The sequence below is a fragment of the Mustelus asterias genome, chromosome 9, assembly GCF_964213995.1.
Source record: "Mustelus asterias chromosome 9, sMusAst1.hap1.1, whole genome shotgun sequence".
Taxonomy (NCBI): Eukaryota; Metazoa; Chordata; class Chondrichthyes; order Carcharhiniformes; family Triakidae; genus Mustelus; species Mustelus asterias.
The window spans coordinates 100,031,792-100,051,936 of record NC_135809.1 but is presented as its reverse complement, the minus strand read 5'-3'; the positions used below and the strand labels follow the sequence as shown (position 1 = coordinate 100,051,936).

At 43.1% G+C, this 20,145-nt stretch overlaps 1 protein-coding gene across 1 annotated transcript in view; it reads right to left on the bottom strand.

The window, feature by feature from the left end:
- The window catches only part of syt19 (synaptotagmin XIX), a 59,253-nt gene extending 39,635 nt beyond the window's left edge, over positions 1-19,618 (bottom strand). The window contains exon 1 of the mRNA XM_078220668.1: positions 19,511-19,618. The gene's annotated coding sequence lies outside the window, so the exon portion shown is untranslated. The remainder of the gene's footprint in view (positions 1-19,510) is intronic.
- Between the last annotated feature and the right edge of the window lie 527 nt (positions 19,619-20,145).

Here is a 20,145-nt window from a genome sequence, read left to right as displayed (position 1 = left end):
GGAAGGATATATTGGCATTGGAGGGAGTGCAGAGAAGGTTCACCAGGTTGATACCGGAGATGAGGGGTTTGGATTATGAGGAGAGGCTGAGGAGATTGGGTTTGTACTCGTTGGAGTTTAGAAGGATGAGGGGGGATCTTATGGAGACTTATAAGATAATGCGGGGGCTGGATTGGGTGGAGGCGGAGAGATTCTTTCCACTTAGTAAGGAAGATAAAACTAGAGGACACAGTCTCAAAATAAAGGGGGGTCGGTTTAAGACAGAGTTGAGGAGGAACTTCTTCTCCCAGAGGGTGGTGAATCTCTGGAATTCTCTGCCCACTGAGGTGGTGGAGGCTACCTCGCTGAATATGTTTAAAGCGCGGATGGATGGATTCCTGATCGGTAAGGGAATTAAGGGTTATGGGGATCAGGCGGGTAAGTGGTACTGATCCACGACAGATCAGCCATGATCTTATTGAATGGCGGGGCAGGCTCGAGGGGCTAGATGGCCTACTCCTGCTCCTATTTCTTATGTTCTTATGTTCTTATGTTCTTATGAAGGGTGTTGATTATGAGGAGAGACTGAGCAGATTGGGTTTGTATTCGTTGGAATTTAGAAGGCTGAGGGGGGATCTTATAGAGACCTATAAGATAATGAAGGGGCTGGATAGGGTGGAGATGGAGAGATTCTTTCCACTTAGAAAGGAAACTAGAACTAGAGGGCACAGCCTCAAAATAAAGGGGATCAGTTGTTTAGGACAGAGTTGAGGAGGAACTTTTTCTCTCAGAGGGTGGTGAATCTCTGGAATTCTCTGCCCACTGAAGTGGTGGAGGCTACCTTGTTGAATATGTTTAAATCACGGATAGATGGATTCCTGATCGGTAAGGGAATTAGGGGTTATAGGGATCAGGCGGGTAAGTGGAACTGATCCACTTCAGATCAGCCATGATATTATTGAATGGCGGGGCAGGCTCGAGGGGCTAGATGGCCTACTCCTGCTCCTATTTCTTATGTTCTTATGTCAGCTGCAAACCACACAAGATCCAAACTGCAGTTAGCCCTCAGCTGCAGTGAATAACTCACAGGGCTTATTCAAGCCCTAGGAGCCTGCTAACAGCAGTACCCTTTCAGTATAGCTTATTCCCCTGCTGCAGAGCATTAACTCTCCCAGCAAACATGCAGATAATTTGAAACTAGAGAACCTTCTTAAGCTCCACACTTCTCCATGATGACACGGCTTTCAGGGTTCACTGAATGCTTTTAAATTAATTCAGCTCTAATTCCCAAAACAAAGCATCTCTCTGGACTGCACTTCTTTGCAAGCAATGTAGATATTGCATCTTCAGTTCTCCAGCTAAGTAGCCCTTTTTGATGTTTTATGGTTCTTACCCCATATGTCAACATGGCCCCATATCTTTAGCTATAAAAGACTCCAGCTTCTTTGGTTGCATTTATACCATTTTCTACAGTTAAACTTTAATCTTCTCAGAACTAAATATGACCTCTAGAATATTAATTATACGGAACTTCTCTGCTACCCAGCGAACCCTCGAGAGACCAGATACAACTTTCAGAGTTTTAAATTGGCCCTTATTCAAGCTATGGTGAAGTCTGCCTTCCACGTGGTGGCATACTGACATCCTGAGTGATACATGGCATGAGCAATTATACTTTTGGTTAGCTTACAAGTAATTTACATATGCTAATCATAAGTATACATTTGTCCTGAAGTCATTGAAAGTCATCCAATTATAGCTAATAGTTCTGACTAGTTCATTTATGTCAGGTGAATATAGTTAGCCAGTTACAGCCTCTACATGCTGTCTAATGATAGTGATTAATTACCAACAGGGTATGCCTACATGGCTAAACCATCCAAACATCCACATCTGCGGTTGCGGCTACATCCTGTGGTTATCAGAGTTCCCATCCTCTTGTCCCTTGTTCAGCTTGTTTGTGCTGCCCATCTGTAAGTGTGGGAACTGCACAAAACCATCTTCACAGCAGCTTCCCAGGAAACTGTGCTGTATTCAATCCACAGGACAGCTCTGCTGCATTCAATGATTTTAACCCCTTCAATTAGCATCAACCATCAACTAGATTTTTGTGACACATTTAGTCAGATTTTTCTCTACTTTCTAACATTTCAGAAGATATACATTGATAGAGAAGCACCCAGTCTTCTTCTTCCTCTCTTGATGAGTGTTGGATACAATGTTGCTCATTTCTGCTGTAAACTATCCTCCTGATAGCTCATCTTTTACAATTCCTCGATGTTGCTTAACCAAGGAATGCTGGTCTTCCTTGGCTCATTTTACCATTGATATGGCCTTCAAACAGTCTATATTGTCCTGTCTATATTGTCATGCCTCATCAGATGCCCAAAATAACTCAATGGTATCCAGCATGTCTCTTGATTTCTTTCTCCTCAGGATATTCTCATTGTTTACTTGTCATCCGATAGTAGGCCCAAAACATACTGGCACATTGAACTTTGCACTTGAAGAAAGCGATCCAGGACCATCCTAAATGCATCCTCGGGCCATATTGGAATATCAACCTGTCGGTCCCTTCCACAAATGAAGTTTGATTTGCTGAGTGTTTCCAAACAGATCTGTTTTGTTTCAGGTTTCCACAGTCTGTACTTTTGTGAGCCTTTAAATTAATTTCATCTTAGATTAAGAAGCATTATTTTAACTTTCAAATCTATATGGCCTGAATTCTCTTACCTATAAGTGTAACAATACACTCCAGATGTGATTTCTGCTAAATGTATATTTGTCATACAAACATGCAAAAGTACAAATAGGAGCAGAAGTAGGCGTAAGTGACTAGTTTGCACATGTTATTTTCACCAAAATCCTAGTTTGTGTTTTAATATTTGAGTTTATTGTTTCAGCATATAACACTGTTATGAACAAAACATAGCTGGTCTGATTAGCTAGTTTGCGGATGACACTAAGATTGCTGGAATTGCGATGGGTAGTGTTGAAGATTGTCAGAGAATACAGCAGGATATAGATAGACTGGAAAATTGGGTGGAGAAATGGCAGATGGAATTTAATCTGGTCAAATGCGAGGTGATACATTTTGGTAGATGCAATTCAGGTGGGAGCTATAAAATAAATGGCAGAACAATCAGGAGCATAGACACACAGAGAGATCTGAGAGTACAGGTCCACAGATCCTTAAAAGTGGCAGCACAGATGGAAAAGATGGTGACAAAAGCATATGGCACCAAGTGAGGTGGTTGAGGCAGTTACGTTCGCCACATTTAAGACTTATCTTGATAGGCATATGAACAAATGGGGAATAGAGGGATATAAGCGGTTGGTTTAGATAGGTAAATGTGATCGACGCACGCTTGGAGGGCGGAAGGATCTGTTCCTGTGCTGTACTGTTCTTTGTTCTTTGTTCTTAATTCTATGACGCCAAAGGCATGCTAAGCAGTATTGATTTAACATTTAGGAGCACCATAAACTTTAAAACTTGTTGAACAACTATTGAGATGTATAGGACGAGGAAGAGAATAGCTAAAGTAAATGTTTACCTTTTAGAGGATGATACTGGTGAGGTATTAATGGGGAACACAGAGATGACGGAGGCACTAAACCAATATTTTGCCTTCACGGTAGAGAATAACTAATGGGATTAAAGGCATATAAGTCTCCAGGTCCTGATGGCCTGCACCTTAGGGTATTAAAGGAGGTGGTAGTAGCGATAGTGGATGCATTGGTTGTGATATTTCAAATTTCCTTGGATTCTAGAAACGTCCCAGTAGTTTGGAAACATGTTAATGGGACGTCCCTATTCAAAAAGAGAGAGAGACAAAATGTAGGTAACTATAGGCTGGTTAGCTTGACCTCTGTGGTGGGGAAGTTGCTGGAATCAATCATTAAGGAGGAAATGACCGAGAATTTGGAAGGACAAAGCTCAATCCATCATTGTCAGCATGGTTTTATGAAGAGTAAGTCATGCTTGACAAGCTTGCCTGAGTTCTTTGAGGACATAATCAGCAAGGTGGATAATGGGGAACCTGTGGATGTGGTATATCTAGACTTCCAAAAGGCGTTTGACAAGGCACTGCATAAAAGCCTGATCCAGAAGGTGCGGTTGCAGGGGATTGGGAGTAGGGTACTGAATTAGATTGAGGATTGGAGGACTGACAGAAAGCAGAGGGTTGGGATCGATGGGTTTTTCTCTGGCTTGTGAAATGTAACTAACGGGGTGCTGCAGGAGTCAATCCTCGGACCTCAACTGTTTACAATCTATATAAGCAAGGACAGGGTGTAACATAGCAAAATTTGAGGATGATTCTAAAGTAGGTGGGAAAGCAGGCTGTGAAGCGGATATAAAGATTTTACAGTTGGATATAGATAGGCTAGGAGAATAGACCAAAATTTGGCAAATGGAATTTAATTTGGATGAGTGTGAGGTTATCCATTTTGGCAGAAAAAATAGAAAGGCAAATTATTATCTATGTGGAAAGCGGATTCAAAATGTGTCTGGGCAGAGGGATCTGGATGTCTTTGTTCATGAATTGTAGGAAGTTGGTATGCAGGTGCAGCATGTAATAAAAAAGGCAAATGGAATGTTGGCATTTATTGCAAAAGAACTGGAGTATAAAGTAGAGAGTGCAATTGTATAGGGTGTTGGTGAGACCACACCTGAAGTATTGTGTTCAGTTTTGGTCTCCTTATTTGAGGAAGGATGTGGTGGCATTGGAGGCAGTTGGAGGTTCACCAGATTGATTCTGGGGATGAAAGAGTTGACATACGAGGAGGAATTAAACAGTTTGGGGTTATACTCCTGGAGTTTAGAAGGATGCGAGGGGATCTGATCGAGGTATATAAAATTCCAGAAGGAATAAATCCTGATCAATGCGAAGTGATGCATTTTGGTGGGAATAATGTAGGGAGGAGGTACACGATAAATGGAAGAACCATAAAGGGTGTAGAGACGCAGAGGGACCTGGGTGTGCAAGTCCACAGATCTTTGAAGGTGACGTCACAGGTGGAGAAGGTGGTGAAGAAGGCATATGGCATGCTTGCCTTTATAGGACGGGGCATAGAGTATAAAAGTTGGGGTCTGATGTTGCAGATGTATAGAACGTTGGTTCGGCTGCATTTGGAATACTGCGTCCAGTTCTGGTCGCCACACTACCAGAAGGACGTGGAGGCTTTGGAGAGAGTACAGAGGAGGTTTACCAGGATGTTGCCTGGTATGGAGGGGCTTGGTTATGAGGAGAGATTGGGGAAACTGGGGTTGTTCTCCTTGGAAAGACGGAGGATGAGGGGAGACTTAATAGAGGTGTATAAAATTATGAAAGGCATAGATAGGGTGAATGGTGGGAAGCTTTTCCCCGGGTCGGTGGTGACGTTCACGAGGGGTCATAGGTTCAAGGTGAAGGGGGGGAGGTTTAACACAGATATCAGAAGGACATATTTTACACAGAGGGTCGTGGGGACCTGGAATGTGTTGCCGGGCAAGGTGCTGGAGGCGGACACACTGGGAACGTTTAAGACTTATCTAGACAGCTATATGAACGGAGTGGGAATGGAGGGATACAAAAGAGTGGTCTAGTTTGGACCAGGGAGCGGCGCGGGCTAATTGTTCTTTGTTTCTCGTTTCAAGGCTTCATTCTATGATCATCTTGCTGGTGCCAGTACAGAGCGAGACTGCGGATAGTTGGGAACCTGTCTCGGGGGCAGGGAATTCAAATGGTGTTCGTAAAGCAGAAGTGGAAATGAATAGGGTTGGGAAGCATTTTCTGATCAGGGCCAGTGTGATCTCCTGGACTTGTTTCGATCGCCTCAGGGGGTCGGAGAGGAATTTCCCAGATTTTTTTTCCCCATATTGGCCCTGGGGTTTTCACTCTGGGTTTTCGCCTCTCCCTGGAGATCACATGGTCTGGAATGGGGGGGTGGGGGTGAGTTAATAGGTTGTGATGAACAAAGCATCGTAGCTGTGAGGGACAGCTCGGTGGATAGGATATTAGGATGTAGCTAGGCTGGAAAATTGGGTGGGGATCCTGGGTTCAGGATTCAATCCTGGACCGGGGAGCGGCGCGGGCTTGGAGGGCCGAAGGGCCTGTTCCTGTGCTGTATTGTTCTTTGTTCTTTGTTCTTTGAATTGATAGAGTAAACGTGGACGAAGGGGGCAATTCTCCCAAAAAAAACTGAGTGCCCAACGGGCAGGAAAACAGGACTGTGTGGGCAAATTCCCCTCCAACTCAATTTTCAAGTTTGCTGATGACACCTCCGTTGTGGGTTGGATCTCAAACAATGACAAGACGGAACATAGGAAAGAGATAGAGAATCTGGTGAACTGGTGCGATAACAATAATCTCTCCCTCAATGAGAACAAAATGCAGGAGATAGCCATTGACTTAAGGAAGCATAGTGGAGGACCAGCCCTGTCTACATCAATGGGGATGAAGTGGAGGGCTTCAAGTTACTAGGTGTCCAGGTCACCAACAACCTGTCCTGTCCCTCCGTGCTGACGCTATGGTTAAGAAAGCCCACCAATGTCTCTACTTTCTCAGGAGGCTAAGGAAATTTGGCATGTCCGCTACGACTCTCACCAACTTTTACAGATGCACCATAGAAAGCATTTTTCGTGGTTGTATCACAGCTTGGTATGGCTCCTGCTCTGTCCAAGACCGCAAGAAACTACGAAGGGTTGTGAACGAAGCCCAGTCCATCACGCAAACTGGCCTCCCATCCATTGACTCTGTCTACACTTCCCCCTGCCTCAGAAGAGCAGCTAGCATAATCAAGGACCCCACGCACCCCGGATATATTCTCTTCCACCTTCTTCTGTTGGCAAAATGATACAAATATTTCAGGTCCACGTAACGACCGACTCAAGGACAGCGTCTTCCCTGCTGCCATCAGACTTTTGAATGGACCTACCTCGTATTAAGTTATCTTTCTCCATACCCTAGCTATGACTGTAGCACTACATTCTGCATCCTCTCTTTTCCTTCTCTATGTACGGTATGCTTTGTCTGTATAGCATGCAAGAAACAATACTTTTCACTGTGACAATACATGTGACAATAATAAATCAAATCAAGGTAGACAAAATCCCCAGGACCTAATGGGATCTATCCCAGAATACTGAGGGAGGTGAGGGAGGAAATTGCTGAGGCCTTATACAAAATCTTTGTCTCCTATTTAGTCACAGGAGAGGTCCCAGGGGACTGAAGAATAGCCAGTATTGTTCCTTTATTGAAGAAGACCAACAGGGATAATCCAGGAAATTACAGACCTACACCAGTGATAGATAAATTATTGGAGAGAATTCTTAAGGATAGGATTTCCTCACATTTGGAAAAAATGGATTTATTAGCGATAGGCAGCATGGCTTTGTGGGGGGGAGATCATGTCTCACAAACTTGATTGAGTTTTTGAGGAATTAACAAAGATGATTGATGAGGGTTGGGGGAGCTGTGGATAGTGAGGAGGATTGCCAAATGTTACAACAGGATATAGATAGACTGGAGACTTGAGTGGAGAAATGGCAGATGGAATTTAATTTGGACAAATGCGAGGTGATGCATTTTGGAAGGTCTAATGCAGGAGGGAAGTATACGGTAAATGGCAGAACCCTTAGAAGCATTAACATACAGAAGGATCTAGGCGCACAGGTCCACAGTTCCCTGAAAATGGCAACACAAGTGGATAATGTGGTCAAGAAGGCGTATGGCATGCTTGCCTTCATCAGTTGGAGCAGAAAGTATAAAAATTGGCAAGTCATGTTGCAGTTGTATTGAACTTTATTTTGGCCCCGTTTGGAGTATTGTGTACAGTTCTGGTCACCAGACTACCAGAAGGATGTGGAGACTTTGGAGAGGGTACAGAAAAGGTTTTCCAGGATGTGGCCTGGTTTGGAGGGTATTAGCTATGACGAGAGATTGGACATGCTTGGTTTGTTTTCACTTGAACATCAGAGACTAAGGGGTGAGTTGATAGAAGTTTACAAAACTGAGAGGCATGTATAGAATGGATAATCGGAATCCTTTTTCCCAGAGTAGAAATGCCCATTACTAGGGGACATAGGTTAAAGGTAAAAGGGGGGAAAGTTTAAAGGAGATGTGGGAGGCAAGGTTTTTACACAGAGGGTGGTACGTTCTTGGAATGCACTGCCAGAGGAGGTGGGAGAAGTAGATACAACAGCAACATTTAAAAGGCATCTTGACAGATACATGAATAGGCAGGGAATAGAGGAATACAGACCACGTAGAGGCAAAAGGTCTTTGGTTTAGAAAGGCGTCATGTGGCAGCGCAGGTTTGGTGGGCTGAAGGGCCTGTTCCTCTGCTATATTGTTCTTTGTCCGCTTTGATTGTCCAAGTGTCCATTTATCACATCCTTTATATACATGCTTCGTTGAGTTCACACTGAGAACGTCTGAATTTATATATTCTGAACAAAGGGACGAGCTGAGCCCAGGTACAGCAATAACATGTGCAAGCTAGTTTTCTTAATTAACTATTTCAGCTGTTGCCAGTGCATAGCTTCTAACTCCCTGCCTAGGCCCATGGATTAAATTTAGAATTTAAACTTGCATCAAATGTTCACAGAATCACACAATTGTCACAGTGCAGTAGGAGGCCATTTGGCCCATTGTATCAGTACCAGCTCTCCATCATAATTTAGCATCATTCCCCTACCTGTTCCCCGTGCCCATGCACATTGTTTCTACTCAAGTAATCATCCAATGTTCTTTTGAATGTTTCGAATGAACCCGCCTCACCTACACTTCCAGGCAGTGAATTCCAGACCAGAACCATTTGTTGTGTGAAAAAGTATTTTCTCATATCACATTTGCTCCTTTTGCAAATTACTTTAAATCTGTGCCCTCTCATTCTTGATCCTGGTACGAGTGGGGACATTTTGCCCCTATCTACCCTGTTCAGTCCCCTCACAATTTGAACATCTCCAGTAATTCTCCTCTCAGCCTTCTTTTCTCCAAGGAGAACAGACCTAACCTCTCCAATCTATCCTCATAACTGAAGTTTCTCATCCCTGGAACCATTCCTGTAAACCTCTTCTGCATTCTCTCCAATGAGTTTGCATCCTTCCCAGAGAGTGGCACCCAGAAATGTACATAATATTCCAGCTGAGGTCTGTCTTGTTCAGCTTAACCTCCTTGTTCTTGTACTCTATGCCCCTATTAATAAAGCCCAGAAAACAATATGCTTTATTAACTGCCCTCTCTACCTGTCCTGCCACCTTCAATGATGTAAGCACATATACACCCAGGTCCCTCTGCTCCTGCACCCCTTTAAGAATTGTACCCCTCTTATTTAATACTGTCTCTCCATTTCACAAAATGCATCACGTCACACTTCTCTGCATTGAACTTCACCTGCCACATATCTGCCCACTCCACCAGCTTGTTCATGTCCTTTTGAAGTTCTATATTGTCCTCTTTACAGATGACAATACCTTCAAGTTCTGTGTCATCCACAAGCTTTGAAACTGTCACACAGCCCAAGGGGCAAAATGCCAATGCCCAGGGGCTACCTTGCCACAGCCCACCGGTCATGGGGCAGTGCCAAATGGATGGGGCCTGATGGGACAGGGCCTGATGGGGGTGATAAGTGGGGGTGGGGGGCCCTGCTGCCACTCTGCAGTTGGGATTGATGGGGGTGGGAGGCCAGCGATCGGGGTGGGGGATTGGTGGGCAGCCTGCTTGGGGGGGGGGGGGGGGTGCTAGGACTACAGTAGGAGGGTGAGGGGTCAGCACTGCGGGGGAGGGGTTGGCACTGTAGGTGGGGCTCGAGGCAGGCCGAGAGGTTGGGGGGGGAATGAGGCTGGCCTGGACATGTTCGGAGGGCCAGCACTTGGGCTGTGGAGGGGTGGAGGGGCCAGCAATGTGGGGGTCGCAGGGCTGGCCAGCAATTGGGATGCCTGCAGACAGAGGCCACTGCACATGATCTCGGTGCTGACAGATTGGCGCATGCGGAGTGGCCCGCTCAGCGCTATGCTGCCGGTCTCTCCAGCGGGAATAGGCCCCATCCCCAGCTTTTCAACAGGATTTACATGAGTGCACCCAGCAGTGCACAGAGTGTGGGAGATTCATTTTTAAACTCCCCCTGAAAAAACCAGTGAGATTTACTCCTGTTTTTACGCAAATTCAACACTTCAAATTTTTTTGGGTGAACTGCCCTTGTAATATGCCTTTACCGGGCATGATAATGTACATGGAAAGTCACGTAACACATTGGCCAAGATCTTCCGAGAAGCAGCACTCATTGTTGGATTGTCACTCCACTCGAGCATTCCTTCAACTCAACTCACAGGTCTTCTGGGACCTTCCGAGCCTGGCTTTCCCAGATATTTGAGTGCAGTGAGTCTCAGAGAGCTCTGTTACAGCAGAATAGAGTCAAGGGAACATAGGATGCCCACATTGTACAGCACCAACATTGTATGTTTAAAGGTCAAGTTTGAATGTTAGTGAATGGGTGAATACATGGTAGGGTGGGTGAGGTAAGTGGGTGGGTGGATAGAGTGCCTGAGGTGGGTAAATGGCTAGCAGATAGGTGAGCGAGGTGGCGGGAAAGTGAGCTGGAAGGGAGGTGAGGTAGTAGATGAATGAGATATTAGATGGGTAGGTGGCAGGTGGCAGGTGGGTGAGGTGACATGTGGCTGAGGTGGTAATTGGGTGAGATAGTAGTTGGGTCAAGTGGATAGGATGACAGATGGGTGAGGTTGTGTTTGGTAAGGTGCGTAGTGGGTGAGATGGCAGGTGGGTGAGGTGGTAAGTGAGTAGGTGACATGTGGGGTGGGTGAGATGGTAAGTGCGTTAATTGGTAAGTGCATGAGGTGGTAGTCAGGTCTGGGGCTTAACAGTGTGGTAATCAGGTCGAGAGAGTAGTCTGGTCGAGTCAGGTGGCTAGTCCGCTTGGATAGAGTTGGGTCAGAATGGATGGTGCTTGGGTGGTTGTGGGGTAGTCCAGTATTCAGGGTTAGCTAGGTGGTCAGGAGATCAGTCAGGTGATAGTGGGTAGTCAAGGGTGGGAGGGAGTGGGCTGGGGCTAGTTGCGGGTGTCAGTTGTCTAGTTACCCAGGAGTTAGACTAGTTCAGTCGGCGGGATGGCTGGTTCGTGATGTAAAGTGAAGCCAACAGCATGGGTTCAATTCCTATACTGGCTGAGGTTATTCCTGAAGGCCTGACTTCTCAACCTTACTTCTTGCCTGAGGTGTGGTGTTCCTCAGGTTAAAATCACCACCAGACAGCTCTCCCCTCTGAGGGGAGCCTATGGTCATCTTATGGTCAGCCTATGTTCATCTGGGACTATGGCAACTTGACCTTTTAGACTATGTCTTCATCGAACATTTTTCAGATAATTATTCAAATAAGTGCACCAAAACTGTCGAAGGTCTCTGAATCCAACTCAGAGTCAAAGACATTCGCGGAGGGTCCCAAGAAGAAGGAGAATTGCCCATCAGAATTTGAAACTTCCCGGACAATTCCCATGTAGATCAGCACATCAGGACTTCTGCGGGATCCTGACACACATCTTCAATCATTTGTCCAGTCTCCAACAATCCAGAAACCAGAATATTTGGGCTAGTATAATAACAAAGTTACCACTGCAGTAATCAAATGTCAATGTATATTTTGTACCGTTTAGCAACTTTCTCACCAGTATGATGTATACCAGAGAATGTAGACATAACGACTCAATTTTAAATCCCTTTCCCTTCTCACTCAAATCTCCACCCCCCCCGCCCCCCCAGTATACCTATCCAAATCATTCACCAAGTCAGATAAGTGAGAAAGAACATAGAAATATACATTGGTAAGTGCTTATGTTACCACAAGCCAGGCTTGCTACACTTATTTTCCACTTTCAAACTTGATGATTACATTATGATCAAAAATTATTACATTGAGAAAATATTCTAAATAATAATTAGGCTTCGGTTCTTTAATTAGACAACATATCCTCAGTAGTTTATGCTTCAGCAACAGACTACAAAGAGGACTTTTTGCAGGCTTTTGCAAATTGAGAAGCAAGCAGCTGTCTTATAAGTTTATTAAAAATATTTATGAACATTTGCCAACATGCAAGGAAACATATTGAAGTGCCATGGCCCCTGAGGCTTTCTCAACTTAATTCATACTTGCACACCGTGTATTATGGATAATCTACAGCTCTTGACATTTGCCAACAACAAAGGATTTTCTAAGTTAGCACTTCTGATAGTTTAATGCAGAAATAACAGGTTATGCTACATTCATACACAATTTGCCTGGTTTGTCTGCAAGGCAAGGATAATGATAGTGTTCTATGTTTTCAATCATTCATCATTGTGGGTCGCTCAGAGAATCCAAAGTCTTGGAAAGATGCACATTCAAGATCCTAGGGCAAGAAAAACAGAGCATTGTCTTGGTGCATCGGTCAGCATTCTTCCTTCAGATTATCGCTCATTCAGTTGCTTTTTGTAGGATCTTGCTGGACAAAAATGGATTTTTTTTGCATTTGCTCATCTAAAAATGTCACTGCACATCAAGAGTAATCCACTTGGCTATATATGCCTCACGTAGCCTAAGTGGTAATCTGTCTCCCAAATCAGGTAGGGAGCAGCAAGGACACGTCACCTTTGTTCCCTTTTGTTTGAAGTTATAAGAACATTAATGGCTGTTCACATAAGTGACAAGTTTATCATTAATGACTATAAATGAACAGATCAGTTCTTTGTGCAAATTTTTGCCTGTCACATTGAATTGATTTGATTTATTATTGTCACACGCATTGGCTGACTGTGAAAAGTATTGTTTCTTACATGCTATACAGAAAAACATACCATTCATAGAGTACATAGGGGAGAAGGAAAGGAGAGAGTGCAGAATATAGTGTTGCAGTTACCGATAGGATGAGAAGAAAGATCAGCTTAATGTGTGATAGGACCATTCAAAAGTCTGATGGCAGCAGGGAAGAAGCTGTTCTTGAGTCGGTTGGTACGTGTCCTCAGACTTTCATATCTTTTTCCCGATGGAAGGAGGTGGAAGAGAGTATGTCTGGGGTGCGTGGGGTCCTTGATTATGCTGGCTGCTTTTCCGAGACAGCGGGAAGTGTAGATGGAGTCAATGGATGGGAGGCATGTTCACACAAATTCTGATGAATTGTCCTTTTTCACTCAACTGCCACTATACAGAATGCTTGTGTTGGGTACCTTAGTAACCATCTTTAGTTCCAAAAATCAGTAAATAATGTTTTACTTGATAAATACAATAACACACAGGACAACATTTTTCTTTACAGAAACATGCAAAATTTGAACCAGAAATGCATTGGGGATGTGTGGTGCACACCATGCCAAAGCTGATAAGGATATGCACATCGGAGATATTTAATTGGAAGTCATTTGCATTCTATAATAAAGCAAATCAGCAAAATGCATTCAGCTGGCTCTATTTGCTTGGTATCAAACATTCACATCAGCAACATACTTTTGTTACCAGCTGTTATTTGGTATGTGATCTACATCAACCAGTGCTAGAAATAAACAGAGACAGAAGTTGGTTCCATATTCACAACAAAGCCACACACAGGTGTTTGTGCTAAAAGTCTCTTTTCACAGTTTTACAGCACAGAAGGAGGTTTTTTCCTTCAGTGAATTATGATCCTGTAGACCGATAATTCTTTGAAAAGATTTGAATTCCCAGTAACCAACTTAAAGGACAAGATTTCAAATTTTAAGACTTTTACTGCAGAAACAAATTAAAATTAACATCCACTAAACATTACTTAGGAGGCAACTAATACTCTAAACTTCAGAAAAGATATCCCTTATTAGGGTTTTAACACACTTAAAAACCAACATTGCATTTATACTTTGCAACACACCGTCTGTAGTATTGGGGTCTTTACAGGCACCAGTCCAAAGTTACTCCCAATTTGGGCTCAGTGCACCTGTGTTACAACAATCAATGACAATCAAAGGTCATGTCCCTCAGTCTTCCGAGAATTCCCAAACAACTTCCAGCAGCAAAGTTCACTCTGGTGATTCCCTATCCCAGATTTATCAAGGCAAATCTTCCAGTGCCCTTAAATTTCTTCAAATTCCTTCTCTTCACCCAGAGTACAGGCTTACAGCAGCATTCTGCCTGGTAGCTAACAGAGGGCAGCCTCTCCCCCAGCTAATTGCAACAGCTGTCATTTCCCTATCTCTCTCTCTCTCGCTCTGGGACACATTCCCTTTCTTTCTCTCTCTGTCCAGTGTTTTTTAATCAGATTAAAAAATCTGAGTCTGGCATTCAACCAATGGCAAAGCACTGGATTTCAATAGCATTTGACATGGGTCACATATTGCCATGATAACTAGGTCACCTCAGCTTTTCACTGGGCAGAGTCCAATAAAACTTCACACCAACCCCCCCTTTCCAGAATATTCTGTGTTTTCCTACATTAATAGAGACGGTGAAAAAATAACCTTCTTGTAAAAGCTTGCATTCATAACAGAATACAGTATTTATGGACAGAAAATTGAGTGATTTTACTGCTGGGGAAGAAAGCACTTTTTCCCATCTTTGACACCAATTCCTGGAGATTCCGTTTAGGTGTGAACTTGAATGGAAGGGGTGTAGAGAGGTGACACTGGTGCGATTCCCAGTATCATATGATGAATTGGAAAAGATACATAACAGATTTAAAAAATTTAAATCAGGAGCACTAAGGCCAAAGTAACACGGTACTGTGGCAAGCCTCTGTGCTTAGATGACTTTCCATAGAAACCTTCCACTCCCACTCCAGGTGCTCACTTCAGTTGAGGAGGAAGAGGTTACCATGGATACTTGTTTGGGGATTCCAAAAGTACTGAATAAGTGAGATTCCAAAAGCAAATTCTTGAAAGGTCAACAATTGTGATTGTAATGATCTCTGAAGCATTTAGGCCAAGTGAATCACTATCCCAAAGCCTGCATGTGGACATGTTGGATAATGGAACTATCATGCGATTTTGGTGGCAGGTCTCCAGAAAGTAATTGTGATCCTTTTCTCATGTGGTGATCCATAGTGACTGCATAATTTAAAGAAGTTTAAATACTAGGCAGATAGCAATTGTGAAAGCAGAGCTATCCTCCACACCCATGGCTGCTGAGTCAATCAAGAAGGTTCCCAATAGCAAAGAAGCACCTCAGCTGGACACATCACCATCTAATTGCTTTTCTTAAGCTGCTACCTCCAGCTGCTACCCCCACCATCAACAAAGGTGTGCCATGCAAGACCATGCAATTGAAAGGGTGTCTATTATGTTGAGAAATGGTACCTCAAAGAGAGTGTAGCAGTTCCCAATTAAGGACATGATTCTGCAGGCCCCTTTGCCACAGGCGCAAATCCTGTTCATGGCTGCTAAAACTTGCGAGAGGGCTATGATGGGATTTGTGGTGGCGACTAAATCAAGTTCACGCCCAGAAAGGGCATGAACCTGATTCCCGTGAATTTGGATGAATTTGAATATCATAATACGGCTTAACGCCATAGCTTCTGGCACCGTTAAATGGTCTTGTCACATCGGTGGAATCACCACTGGTTTTCGAAAATGAAAACAAGTCATGATGACCATGTTGGGGGCACAGAGGTAAGTATAGCCCCCGAGCAGTGAGGGACTTGGCAGGTTTCCTAGCACTGTGCCCTGGCACCCGAGCAGTGTCAATCTCCCTCCATTTAGCTGCTATCTATATTTTCATTGGAGGGTAGCCCTCAGTCCAAGAAAAGGCACATTCTTTTTCTCCTGCAGCAGAACCTCCAACTCTTCAATATCGAAAAGAGAAGTGTCTCCATTGTGTCCTTTGAAACAGAAGGGTAAATGTTCAACTTAATCACAATGAAAACCAGGTTACTGTGGGTGAGGTGTCCAAAGATGTGCGGGTTAGGTGCATTGGCCATGCTAAATTGACCCTTAGTATCCTGGGATGCATAGGTTAGAGGGATTAGCGGGGTAAATATATGGAGTTACAGGGATAGGGTCTAGGTGGGATTGTTGTCAGTGCCAACTTGATGGGCTGAATGGCCTCCTTCTGCATTGTAGGGTTTCTATGATTCTATGATTTCTATGCTATTACTGTCAGGAAATCACTGAATTAACTTTTATTGTCACCACTCGGCACTATGTTCACATTTTGCCAATACAATAACTCACTTTAATGATGAGCTGAAGCCCTTCAAGTTATTTCCTCACCTTAATTTGCATTTCTTAACTAAATATGCCAAACCCTCTCTACACCTACACTGATTGAAAACAGGAGCCAGGCTAACATTGCATGGTTCACCGCCCACTACACACCCTCACTATATGGATCCAAGTGTGCAAACCTAAATTTTCAGTATTTGCAAAATCAGGTTTAATTGATCTTGGAAAGATTTGGAAATTGCTTTTACCAGGTAACATGAACGAGAAGCTTGTTGAATTACTTGAAGGGAAGGGTCTGCAGATGATGGTATATTTTTAAATGAAATAAGGAAGATATAGACATCATTGTTAATAAGGTGGTTGATATGGAATTGAAAAAAAGATCTCATGTATGAGAGTGGCATAAATGTCTCCTGGAACCAACAAAAAGTTGCCTTCCATATCTTCTTTCTCCTCCAGTGATTCCATCAAGAGGTATCTTAGCAAGGCAATCTTAGGTAACAAGAATATATAGCAGGATGGCCTTGGATCAACCCAGGCACTTGCAGCACACCAACACCAATCAGTCTGTTCTCAGTTTTCCCTCGGGTATATGAAAAGATCCATCTTCAGCTCATGGCAGACTTCATAATCCGCCATCGCAGAGGAGAGCCTTCATCTCTCAGAATTCAACACAGGCCTTTCTTTTCAGGGATAAAGTGAACTGGCATAATGAACTGATTAAATAAATCAAAATGGTTCTTATCAAAGTCACAAATGACATCTACGGGATTCCCTCCTCATTCTTGTTGACATAACTGCTGCCTTTTAAATCATTGACCACCTCACTCCCCTCTAACGCCTCTCCACAGTCATCCAGCTGGGTGGGACCAACTCTCACATGGCTCTGTCCTTATCTATCAAATCACAGCCAGAGAATCACTGGTAATGTCCTCTCTTCCTGATTTCCTCACACTATCTTTCATGTCCCCCAAAGATCTATCCTTGGCCCCCCCCTTCTATTTCTTATCTATATGCTGCCATTGCTGACATCATCTGAAGGCGCAGCATTAGTTTCCACAGAATGTTGGCGACACCCAAACTCTACCTCACCACCATCTTCCACGACTCCTACATTGATGTATAATTACCTAAATGTTCATCCAATGTCCAGTACTGAACAAGCAGACATGTCCTCCAATTAAGTAGTGGGAAAACCAAGACCATTATTTTTGGTCCACTCTCTAAACTCCATTCTCTGGCTATACTTCCACCCCACTGGCTGGCAACAGTCTGAAGTTAAGCCAGTCAGTTCACAATTTGTCACACTTGGTGTCCCAAAAAGAGCTTCTAACATCATATTAATACCATTGCCAAAACTGGCCTATTTGCACCACCATAACATCCCCAAACTTCACCTCTGTCTCAGTTCATCTGCTGCTGCAACCCTCATTCATTCCTTCATTACTTCTAGACCTGGCTATTCCAACACACTCCCACATTCTATCCTCCATAAATTTGAGGTGATTGAAAATTCTGCTGCCCAAGTCCCATTTCCCTATCACCTCTGTACTCGCTGACCATCTTTGTCTCCCGGTCAAGCAATTGATTTAAAAATGCTCATCCTTTCATTCGCTGCCCATCAGGAAACAGCAGATGGTTGAAAGTTTACTTTTGCACATTTTGTTGCAAGTGACAAACTTCAGCAAGTTTTGTATGTTAAAATTTGCTGTTTTAACTTACCAACTCCAGCCAGTCAGGGGTACAATGAAAAAAGGGCCGAGCAAACATCTGACTTAGCAGCTACAAAATGCATAGCTTAGTTGTTGATTTATATCTTGGCATTAAGACAAGAATCTATGTTAAATATTTGACTTCTCCAGAATATACAAGAGGTGCAGCTCTTGATTCTCAACATGAAGTTAAAACATGCTAATGACATTTGAATGAACTTCAGCTTAAGGCAGTTCAAGTATTAGCAAGACCTCAGAACTTGTGAAATATCTTTCTGTATTTCAGAACAATGTACAAATGACATTGTTTCAGAAACTGTTTATGTTCAACATTGAACATTAAAGCAGTAAAATCTGTGTTTTTGTACTTTTTGTTTCTTTAGTCAGCAATCTTCTTTCCTTTCCTTGTGGCAACAATTATTTAATGTTAAAGCTGCCATGGTCCCAGATGACCATAGGCTGCTCTCCCCTTTGAGGGGGAGAGCTGACTGGTTGAACCTGAAGATAACCACACCTCAGGCGAGAGGCAAGGTTGAGAAGGCGGGCCAATGATTTTTTATTGTTACACAGCTATCACCCTCTGATACTCCTAAGTGGCCATTATTCACATGTGAGCTTTGACATCAGTCAAATTAGGGAGTTAATCAACAGCCACAATGGTTAGCACTGCTGCCTCACAGCACCAGGGACCTGGGTTCAGTTCCCGGCTTGAGTCACTGTCTGTGTGGAGTCCACACCTTCTCCCCATGTCTGCGTGAGTTTGCTCCGGTTTCCTCCCACAATCCAAAAGATAGTAAGAAGTCTCACAACACCAGGTTAAAGTCCAACAGATTTGTTTAGCATCACGAACTGCTCCTTCATCAGGTGAGCGGGTCCAAAAGATGTGCTGGTTAGGTGCATTGGCCATGCTAAATTCTACCTCAGTGTACCCAAACAGGCGCCGGAGTGTGGCGACTAGGGAATTTTCACAGTACACTCATTGCCGTGTTAATGTAAGCCTACTTGTGACACTAATAAAAAATTAACATAAACTTTAAACCAAGCCTGATTCAGGTCTAATTCAACATCCAAATGAAATTCTAGTGGCAATAGCTGGATTTATAGCCAAGAATGGGAAGGCATCATGATTTTCTCCTTCCCAAATCAAGGTACTGAGACCAGTTGTAGCAGCTCTAACAGCACAGAGCGAACTTCAGATTTCTTGGTCTGTAAGACTGAGCTGAATAAATTCACTGAGCAATAAGTGAGCCTGTAAATCACCATTTATTAGTTTACAAGTCATACTAATTCCAAGGTGCCAAGTACTGCAGGTAGCCACAATAACTAAATCCAGAAAGGTGCGACAGCAGACTGACGTAGCAATTACGCAGGCTCACCTACACAAAGTTGCTTAAATTTTAACACATAAAAACATTAATAATTAATCAATAAAAAGAAAAATAACTTGAGTGTTTTAGCAAAATAGACTCATTATTGTCAATACAGCCTTTTACCTACATTAGGACTTAACATTGCTACGAAAAGTAAACAGGTTAGCAAATCGACATTATGTGGTCTGGTCTCTGGCAACAAATTTCCATAATCTTAGTTTAGATTCATACACAGGCAATAAAACATGCTAAATCTAATTTTAAGTTTAGGAATAGAGAAAGTTCATTTACTTTACCTGTGAACTTAAGACTACTGGAAAAAAGAGTCTTCGCTCATCTTGTCAGCCATACTCTGTCCCTGAGAGCCAAACAGGGATGAACACAAGCAAAGCAATATTCAAATCAGCCAGTGAACGCCTTAGTTAATATTTAAACTCTTCTCCATTAGTTCATTCTGCCCTCATTCCAGTTCAGCAAGAACAAAAATGTACTCCTAGTGTTTTGGAAGTCATTTGACACCACATTTCAGTGAAGTGAATCAGGAAGCAAGATGCAAAATAGTAAAAGACCAAAATGTTGGCAATAGTTAATTGGTTATCATGTAATTTACCAGGGTGAATGTGTGAGGTCCAAGTTTATTTTAATTATGGAAAATGTTCTCGGATTCTGAGTTAACACTGAAACAGTTTGTCTGAAAACACTGTTAGGTTTTGTCATTTATTGAGTGACTGGAGTAATACCATTCTATTCTTTCCTTTGGCCACATGAAGTGGTTCAGTGACTCTGACCCACTTTGGATGCTTTCCAATGCCACCATTGATTTAAAGTTGTCAGAACTAAACCAGACCACACTTGTGCTTTACATGTTGGTACAATCTTTAGTGGTTTTCTGTAATACATTGGAAATAGCAGTTTCAGTGAAAACAACCTC